This window comes from Oncorhynchus clarkii, chromosome 12 (assembly GCF_045791955.1).
Source record: "Oncorhynchus clarkii lewisi isolate Uvic-CL-2024 chromosome 12, UVic_Ocla_1.0, whole genome shotgun sequence".
Classification (NCBI taxonomy): domain Eukaryota; kingdom Metazoa; phylum Chordata; class Actinopteri; order Salmoniformes; family Salmonidae; genus Oncorhynchus; species Oncorhynchus clarkii.
Window position 1 is genome coordinate 53,801,975 of NC_092158.1, and position 11,035 is coordinate 53,813,009.

An 11,035-nucleotide genomic window follows, 5' to 3' on the forward strand; every position below is an offset into this window, starting at 1 on the left:
CGGTGTTTAATTGCTATCGTAATAACCTCGCCACTATGGCCTATTTTATTGCCTTACCTCCCTTATCTTACCTCAGTTGCACACACTGTGTATATATACTTTTTTTCTACTGTATTATTGACTGTATATTTGTTTTACTCCATGTGTAACTCTGTGTTGTTGTATGTGTTTAACTGCTTTGCTTTATCTTGGCCAGGTCGCAGTTGTAAATGAGAACTCGTTCTCAACTAGCCTACCTGGTTAAATAAAGGTGAAATAAAAAAATAAAAAAATAAATAGGCGTACAGAGGCCCATTATCAGCAACCATGGCACATTATGTTAGCTAATCCAATATCATTTTAAAAGGCTAATTGATCATTAGAAAACCCTTTGCAATTATGTTAGCACAGCTGAAAACTGTTGTTCTGATTAAAGAAGCAATAAAACTGGCCTTCTTTTGACTAGTTGAGTATCTGGAGCATCAGCATTTGTGAGTTAAATTACAGGCTCAAAATGACCAGAAACAAAATACTTTGTTCTGAAACTTGTCAGTCTATTTTTGTTCTGAGAAATGAAGGCTTTTCCATGTGAGAAATTTCCAAGAAACTGAAGATCTCGTACAACGCTGTGTACTACTCCCTTCACAGAACAGCACAAACTGGCTCTAACCAGAATAGAAAGAGGAGTGGGAGGCCCTAGTGCACAAGTGAGCAAGAGAACAAGTACATTAGAGTATCTAGTTTGAGAAACAGACACCTCACAAGTCCTCAACTGTCAGCTTAATTAAATAGTACTCGCAAAACACCAGTCTCAACGTCAACAGTGAAGAGGCGACTCTGGGATACTGGCCTTCTAGGCCGAGTTGCAAAGAAAAGCCATATCTCAGACTGGCCATAAACAAAAAGATTAAGATGGGCAAAAGAACACAGACATTGGACAGAGGAACTCTGCCTAGAAGGCCAGCATCCCGGAGTCGCCTCTTCACTCTTGACGTTAAGATTGGTGTTATGCGGGTACTATTTAATGAAGCTGCCAGTTAGCTAACAGATGAGCTAACACAATGTGCCATTGGAACACAGGAGTGATGGTTGCTGATAATGTGCCTCTGTATGCCTATGTAGATATTCCACAAAAAAATCAGCCGTTTCCAGCTACAACAATAATTTACAACATTAACAATGTCTACACTGTATTTCTGATTTCCAATTTTATGTTATTTTAATAGAAAAAATCAGCTTTTCTTTTAAAACAAGGACATTTCCAAGTGACCCCAAACATTTGAACGGTAATGTATGTATGTATATATGTATGTATGTATGTATGTATGTATGTGTGTGTGTGTGTGTGTGTGTGTGTGTGTGTGTGTGTGTGTGTGTGTGTGTGTGTGTGTGTGTGTGTGTGTGTGTGTGTGTGTGTGTGTGTGTGTGTATGTATGTATGTATGTATGCACTCCATAAGATAGCCCTGTCTATGACTCATCCTACCACTCCCACTGTCATCCCACTGCAGTAGTGGTCAGTCATCAGTCAGTCCCTCCCCACTGTCTGGCTGCTTCCCTCCCTCCTTCCTACCCTCTTGCCTGCATGCCTACTTCCTGCCTTCCCTCCGCCATACAGCTTGCCTCCCTCCCTACTGCCTGTCTGCCTCCCTCTTGCCTCCCTACAACCTGCCTCCCTCCCTACTGCCTGCATGACTCCCTACTGCCTGCCTGCCTACTGTCTGGCTGGCTGCCTGGCACCCCAGGCCCTCAGGGTCCTCCTCTCCCTTCCGCTGCATCCTGTATGTATCCCAGGCAGGCAGTACAGGCAGCCCACTTCCCTGTGGGGGGAATGTGAAGGTGAAAGGAAAGGCTTGGGGAAGGGGGACATAGCTACGGTACATTCATTTTACAATAAACTCCTGGAAATGGCACTAGGTCATGCATGTTATGTGCATATTCTTTCTGCTTTCCTACCAGAACTAATTGTGCTGTGTGCTGGGCCCTGTGATTTCACGTTGGCCCGTTAAAAGGTTGGAAATTTAGATACATACTCAGAGTGGTTAATTGTCATTATCAAACAAGGCAGGTATTCTTCCAACGGCCTCAGATCCACATTTACAATCTGACACACTGAATAGCCAGCCATAAGTGTATGTTGTTTTATTTCTCCATACTCACATTCCACTCTCATGACATCAGGAGTGTTGTGTCCTTTTGATATCTCCACTGGCCTAAAAAGGCCTAAAGAATCAAATCCAAGGAAATATCATTCTAATGAGCCTGTAATTAAATCATCCAATTGATAGACGCCAATCACCACAGTGGGTTGTTGTTGTGTTTGGGCCAGCAGGGTGAGAGAGTGGTAGATGGGAGGCTGTCCACCACAGCCTGCCTGCTCTGTGCCCCCAGTGAGCTGTCAGCGGCTGAGGTGTTGGAGTAACAGTCATTGTGAAGTGTTGCGGTGTTGAGAGGAAGTGCTGGCTGGAGGAGGAGGGTGAGGCGGAGGGCCAGGAAGGATAATGAAGGTGTAATTTGGGAACCATCTGTGAGGTGCCTGGAGGGCTTCCTCTCCGGAACTCCCCCTCCGGAGGGGCACAGGTGCTGGAGGCGGGGTTAGAGTGCGAGGGCTGAGGCTGAACTGGTGTGGAGTGCAGGGACAAGGGGAGAACTTGCGAGGCAGGGCGTGGGAGACTGGGGGCTGGAGGTACACTCCATGCAGGCTGGGTGTGTAAAGAGAGATCAGAGAGGTTTTTGTCAGTGCGAGAGTTAGGGCCGTGGTTTTTCTTGCTGATCCCCTCCTGGAGGGGGTGTGTTGAGGCCCAGGGCTGGGCCCTAATTGGCAGTGACCTCACTTGAAAACAGGGTACTTTTATGGATCCCCGTCTTGCACAGAGGGTGGGCCTGACTGTCCTGGTGTGCTCCTTGATGTGGGGGATAACGATGGGAAATGGGAGAGGTCCTAATCTTAAGTGGTTAAGCTGGAGTCTTTGAGTGGCCTTTAATGGTCTTAAATCAGCCTAAATTACTGAGAAAACATGGAGGAAAAAGAGCATTGTTTAAGAGATGCTCCAGAGATTTTGTAGAGTTTTGAAAGTAGTGTTCACGAGCCGAAACCGGTCCCTGAAAATTGTGCACAATTGTGTACTACGCCATTTCGTATGATATGTTACGTCCTGTAAAAACAAACAATTATACTTGCAATTCGGAAGAATATGTAACGAATTTGAAAGTGCTTAAGATCCCAGACTGCATCTCTAAACATATAGACACAGCCACTGTTTTCACATTTCCCTGCTGCTTCCCAAGGCTTGTTGAATGGTGGTGTTTTAATTTAGCTGTGTATGCAAGTCATTCATATATGCTGCACGGAGAGGGGAGGTGGATTTTATTACTTCTTAAATGTATAGGCAATGGAAATCCTTGTTAATAAATCAGAGGGCTCTGCATTCATGGTGATACTGATAACCCGGCATTCCTCACCCCACTGGGCACGCCACGCCATTTCAGCGTGGAAATGTGGGTAACATTTGTTTGAGACGTTGATCAATGAGTTTTCAGCCTTTATTCACCCACTCAAAAAAGACAGCCAGAAGTTTGTTGAGTTCCCGGTGCGTTATCACTATGCTTCCAACGATCAAAAAGCACAACCAAATTCCAATGGAAAACAATGTCATATTTTGGGTTTTAGTTGTCGTCTAAATGTGTTTTCACTGCGCTTTCAACCATTTAATAGCACAATAAAATTCAAATGGGAATACAATGTCAGATATTTTGATTATTTATACAACAACTTAATGTGTTTATCACTGTGCTTCATCTAATAGCACAACCAAATGACCTGGATTGCAGTTGAGATTACATTAAAAGTACATAGTGCATGTGATCAATGCTGTTTGAGATCCTGCACAGACTATTCGAGCATTTGTGACGATCTCCACAGTCCTGCAACCTTTGCATGCTATGTTGAACATGCATGCTTTCTACGATTACATAAGAAGACATTTACTGTATAGTTACTGGTAGGTTAACCTGAAAATGGGGCCATGGATGTGTTACTCATTTTAAGGTTAAATAAATACGGTTCCATTAGTTTGTAAGGTAGCCTTAACTTTAGGCTATTTACTGTCTTACTAGAGTAATATTGAATTGTGTTTGGTTGACAACGCAACCAAATATTAACATGTAAAGGATATGTAATGCTTGGAAAGTTTCGTTGACTTAATCACATTCCTTAACTTTTATTGTTGGTTTGTTTGGAGACATGAATCCAACGTATAATCTGTTAACGTGTCGAGAAGTTGATAGGCTATTTTCTGTATTGAAAAATGGAAATGGAATTGTGTTTGGTTGTTAACACATAGGTGTAGGAGATGTATAATTTGTGCCACTGACTAAGTCTGACTTTATTTCCAGTGTGTCTACAAATGAATAATTAATATGTTGGATTTACGTCTCCATCTCAACCAAGAACCAAAGACTAAATCAAATGAAACTTTCTGTAAAGTGCATTTAAAGTTTGATTTGATTTGATTTAGTCCTATTCTTTAACTTAGATGTTTGGTTGCAATGGAGAAGTGAATCCAACATATCAATTATTAATTTGTAGACAAACTGGAATTAAAGCCAGACTAAGTCAGTGGCACAGATGGAACTATCCAAGCAGAAGATACATCTCCTTCAAATGTTGGTATTTGGTTGCGTTGACAACCAAACACAATTCAATATCCAGTTTGTCTACATATTTATCATTTATTATTGATATGTTGGATTCACGTCTCCATCTCAACCAAAAACCTAGGTTAAAGAATAGAACTTAATCTATTCAAAACTTCAATGCACTTTAAATAAAGTGTGATTTGATTTAGTCTTTATTTTTTATTTTTTGTTTGACATGAAACCAACATATTAAAGATTAACTTAAAGATTACATTTGAAATCAACTCAAGCTTGAAACCCTAGCCCTATTGCCTATTTTTTAGTTGAACCCTGGTTTGAACCAAACATCTAAGTTAAATGCACATTTTATTTGCTCTGGTAAACCTATCTTTTGGAATGACTTCGATTAGCAACAGTGAATCTATTTAGTTATTAAGAGGTATCTCAATATTCATTCTCATGATAGGACATTGGTAGTAGTCAGTGACAAATATCAATGCAAAGCTGGGCTTGGTCAAAACCCTGAAAGGGATACTAACTGAATAGCTGTAAATTGATCAACTCTCCAGTAGGAGGTGCTGTCCAGTCTATAGTGGACATAACAACAGTTGTAACAGTTCACAATACTTTGACAAATTACATTGAAACAATGTTGATTTAACCATTTTGTCACCAGTGGGGAATGACCAATCAGCGTTATGGCTGGGTATAGTAACCGATATCACGTATCTTGCATAAGTTGTGGGGTTGGATTGGGGTGTGTATGTGTGAATAAACCAGAGGGCCTGTGTCTGGCTCTTTGCCTAAGAAGAGGATAAAGATGAAGAAAATGATCAGAACAATTTCCTATTATTCATCATATAAGACATTTGAGGAAATGACCGTTTTGTGAGCATGTCTTGGATTGATAATACTATCAAGTTTTCTGCAGAATTCCTCTCTTCCGATAAAGTTTGTCTCTGCTCCCTCACAAACACTAAGAGAAGGGGTTTCTCCTATTTCGCAGGCCGTAAGGGAGTCTGCCCAAACCCAAACCGCCCCCGCCCGCTATCTCTGAGGTGAGGCAGGTGTGGGAGCTTGCCGGCGAGGTTAATGGTTGTTTTTAATCCATTTGTGTCTTCCCCCCACCCCTGCCCTCTACCCCTACCTACCCTCCTACCTCCCCCTTAAATGTGCACGGTGGCGGCTAGCTCTTTCCTGCTTTGAAACGCTCAAGTCAAGCGTGCTGGCTCCCTCGCTGGTAATGGGTTTAAGAGGATCTCCTGAGCCGCCTGGGCTTCCTGAATAATGGCTCCTTCCGCTGGCTCTGTCCTTACCGGGGAATGTGGCAGGTGGCTGGGTTGGGCAGAGCTTTGTCTGTCTTTTTTTCTCTTTCTCCTTTTCTTGGATCGGACAGAACAAGGCCTTTAAACCCCATGTGCCAACCCTACTCCAGCCACAGTGTGTCTGTGTGCCCCTATAACCTGTTTTGTTACAGTGCCTTTAGAAGGTATTCACACCCCTTGACTTTTCTCACATTCTGTTGTTTTACAGCCTGAATTGAAAATGTATTACGTTGAGATCTGTGTCACTGGCCTACTACACACAAGACCCCATAATGTCAAATTGGAATTATGTTTTTAGAAATGTTTACAATTCCTAAAAAAAATGAAAATCTGAAATGTCTTGAGTCAATAAGTACACAACCCCTTTGTTATGGCAAGCCTAAATAAGTTCAGGAGTAAACATTTGCTTAAGTCAGATAATGCGTTGCATGGACTCACTCTGTGTGCAATACTAGTGTTTGCAATAATAGTGTTTGACATGATTTTTGAATGATTACATCTCTGTACCCCACACATACAATTATCTGTAAGGTCCCCTCAGTTGAGCAGTGAATTTCAAACACAGATTCAACCACAAAGACCAGGTAGGTTTTCCAATGTCTCGCAAAGAATGGTACCTATTAGTATATGGGTAAAAAATAAACAGACATTAATATCCCTTTGAGCATGGTGAAGTTATAAATTACACTTTGGATGGTGTATCAATACACCCAGTCACTACAAAGATACAGGTGTCTTTCCTATCTCAGTTGCCAGAAAGCTAGGAAACCTCTCAGGGATTTCAGGCCAACGGTGACTGTAAAACAGTTTCAGAGTTTAATGGCTGTGACAGGAGGAAACTGGGGATGGATCAACAACACCTAAATTACAGAGTGAAAAGAAGGAAGCCTGTACAGAAGAAAAATATTCCAAAACATGCATCCTGTTTACAATAAGGCCCTCCCTCCCTGTATGCCTGCATGCCTGCCTGCCTGTATGCTCTTACACATCCAGCCCCAGTCAACCACTTCCCTAGATAGGCCTCACATCGGCCCTTCAAGACATGAGGAATTTCTATTTTCCCACTGAGGCTGTACACCTCCATTTAGTAGTAGGTTGTTTCATTTGTTCCTTTGTTTGCTTAAATAAAGGTTTAGAATGTGTCATCATCTCGTCTACAGCAATATCCCCACTGCAGGAATGACAAAAACAAGTCAAAGATGTGTTCTCTTCTTTATCACAACCCCCAAAGAAGTCACTATGCACATGGACTTTATTCCCATGGTCTGAGAGAACACAATGGTTATTCGGTCAAGAGCAGGACAGGGTGTCCCTGGTGAAGGATTGTGAACGTTTTTGTCTGGTAGCCCTCCTCTTTCACGCCATGGCTCTTCATGCACCAGTGCCTGGGGATGGAATGTGGCGACACAGAGTGCTGCGATGATGGAGACGCTGGCTACTGGGATCGTGGTGCAAGTGCTCTTCCTATCAGAGGGCATCCCAAATGGCACCCTATTCCCTATATGGTGCACTATTTTCCATATGGGCCCTGGTTAAAAGCAGTGCACTATACAGGGAATAGGATCTGTCTCCATTGATGTTGCTGTAGCCAATGGGGTTAATATACAGGTAACTGCCAAAATAAAGGAAACACCAACAAGTAATGTCTTAATAAGGCATTGGTCCACCACGGGCCACATGAACAGCTTCAATGCACCTTGGCATAGAGTCTACAAGTGTCTAGAGCTCTGTTGGAGGGATGCGACACCATTCTTCCTCGAGAAATTCCATAATTTGGTGTTTTGTTGATGGTGGTGGAACACGCTTGGTTCATCAAACCATTCAGTGACCGCTCGTGCCCTGTGGATGGGGGCATTGTCATCCTGGAAGAGACCACTCCCATCATGATAGGAATGCTTCACCACAGGTTGAAGGTGATCACTCGGAATGGCTGTTTATTTATTGCTGTTTATACCTTGCCCTCTAAGGGGTTGAGTGGACCTAACCCATTGCCAGGAAAATGCACCCCACACCACAGCAACTCAAAAAACTCAAATGTTTCCTTTATTTTGGCAGTTACCTGTATAAGTCAGGAATGAGAAAGACATCAACAGTCTGAGGTATGAGCTAAGAGGAATGATCTATGTTGTTCAGATCCCTCAAGCATCAGACAAGTCAAGACCCCTCCATACCCAAAGCCAGAGTGCATTTAGGAGACTCTATGGATGAGATAACCTTAGCCTTCAATAAGGCTGGTGTTTTTGACTACTGCCTCACTCCAGCCCTACACGTGCCTCGGCAGCAGCAGCAGCTCTCAGGTGATCATTAAAGCATGTGTGGGAGGAGGACGGAGGTGCTACCGGATATTTGCCCTCAGTTCAACTCTGGGCTGCTAATTGCTATTTTCTTTGGACATGAGGATAACTGTGTTGGGCTCAGCTTGGCTGTGCTTTCATTGAGATTGATTACCTTGTGGGACGGGGATCCGCATCTGTCTCCCCGGGACAAGTGTTCAACTTGGGGGGAGGGAGAGAGCAGATGAGAGCAGGGGAGGGAAGGGAAGGAGAGGAGACGAGAGGAGTGGACAGGAGAGGAGCGGAGAGGGGAATTCCACCGAGTGTCACCGTCTGACCCTGGCCCTAACTTTGATGCCCATCGGATAATACTTGCACTCCGGACATTCTGCTCCAACAGGCCAGTGCACACAACTGTGTACGCAAATACAGGGCCACGCATAGATACACACACACACACACACACACACACACACACACACACACAAACACACACATATGAATGCATGCCCGCACACACACACACACACAACACACAGCACACACCTCGCCGTGGCTTATTGCCCACTTCATCAGATGGTAAATAGAAGGTAGCGGAAGCATGGGAACACTCTATCAGTACAGTATCTCCACTGCTGTTTACGCTGCCAGTCTTTATCTGTCACGTGAGTGCGGCCCAGTCACATAAACATGGCCCTTGAGTGGGGCACCCTGGGATAGCGCCGGACGCCACATGGTCACTGGAAATCCGCTCTCTGCAAAGCCTCTTGGACCAAGTCGATTGACGCTTACATCTTACACGCACGCGCGCATGTCCTTCACAGGGCGTAAACACAAACAAACGTTGATATTTAAGTCGAAATCAACATCTGTATTGTGAGGGGAAATAAAGTAAGCCACTGTGTCATTGATTTCAATTATTATTGGTCTTACAGCAGCTTTGTAGATGTGAACTGTAATTCAACCTTTAGTCCATAGCTTAATGTAACCTTGATTAGTCAAGCTTTACTTTCGTGCTTTAGCAGACATTACAAAAGCATATATACGACATGATTTTTTTTGGTTAGCCTTGTCTCTTTTTTTTTTTACGTCTTGAATGAAAAACAGACATTTTGGCTAATCAAGATTGTCCCCCAGTGAATTAAACATATTATGAGAGGAATAAACAGAGAGTTCCGATGCCCGGGGATTACTCCCAGGACAAAACCCGCTGATTGAAACGAATGATACCAGCATCTCCCTCTGACCCGACCGGCTTTCCCACTATCATCCTCCTCCACAGAAGGAGGAGGTTAAAAAGGGCTTGCTTGTTTCGTACGGAATGACAAGGCCCCAGCGCAACTATCAGTAAATAAAACGTGGCAGTAAAATGAACTACAAGACAGGTTCAACAGGAATCCCTCACAGCACTTCCTGCCGCTCAGAGGCCATAAACAAGGCTTAAACAAGCCTGGCTGGCTCCAGCTCATATCCCACGGCAACAGGCCGGGGTCATGGCGTCTAGGCTACCCGCTGCTGCCGGGGGCAGAGACAGGGGCACGGGAGGGATGGGGAAGGGTGCTAATGTTCCAGCTGGGTGGACCTCCTAAAGCCACTGCCGGTAGTTAAAGTCTGCGTGGACGTCAGTCTGCCTCACCATGGAAAAGGAAGGCTGCCACCTGCGGTGCAGTGGAACATCAATCTTTAAGGGGACTGTAGGAGAGATGGGTTCATGAGAGGGAGCTCAACAGTGTAATCTCTGTTAATGATAATGACCTGAGATGAACTTAGATCCAGGTTTGAATCACAGGCTGTCATTCCTGAGGAGTTTTTCCCTGACCATGTGTGACCTGATACAAATAACTCCGGGCCCTTGGTATAGGGTATAGCCAGAGGCGGGAGTTTTTCCTGGTCAGGTCAAGTCACATAATCAGGAAAGACTCCTTGCCCAATAACCTAGTCATTAAACATATGTTGTTGTTAACGTTCCCAAACTAGGGTCAGAGCTCATTTGTGTTCCCTCCTCTCCCCTGCCCTTCTCTCCCCTTCCCTGGACTCGCTGTTTTCAGCAGGGCATGCTGCCCTCAGTTTACTCCTGGAGCCTGTGAACTCTGGGAGTGTGTCTGGGTCTCACAGTGTGTAGACTGGAGACAGACGGCCAGTGGGGTGGCTAAATGGCTAAGTACTGCTGGGGAGGAGGGAGGGAGGGAGGGACCCTCTGTTGAACTGAGGCATTCTAAGCTAGTGCTCTACATAAAAACATGTCCCCCAGAGACTCTAGCTAGTGGCCAAACATGGACCTTATCCTGAACAAACAGTGAGAGACTAGCCGGGCTGAGCAACCACAGAGATCTGGTGACAGGCTGCTGATGTGATAGACATCGCTTTATTGCTACGCTGCACTGCTTCCAAATCAAATTTCCGCTGTGCGATTTGCCATTGTTTATATGCAAAAGCATCTGGAATATTAACATGCCCTTGAAAGAATTTCTTGGCAGGCCTCGTGTAGTGACAACATGTGTTCTCAATGCCATGGTGGGTGGGGTCTTACAGAGCAGAGTTGTGACAGTGAATCTGACACGAATGGAGATTGACGGAGCTCAGTTGTAAACGTTATATTTTTTTTTATGACCCACTTGATGCTTTTTCTTTTTTTTTTTTTTTTTTTTTTTTTGCTGTTGTCCAACAACAGTTTTTCATTTGGAGTGAGGGAGCAGCACTGGCCGTATTTATAGCCTGGTGTTCTAACCAACGTTATCAGTGTACCACAAAATAACTTCCTCAGTCCTCACCGTAAAATAACAGGATGCCTTCAATTGTGCATATTTATTCGTTTTTAGCA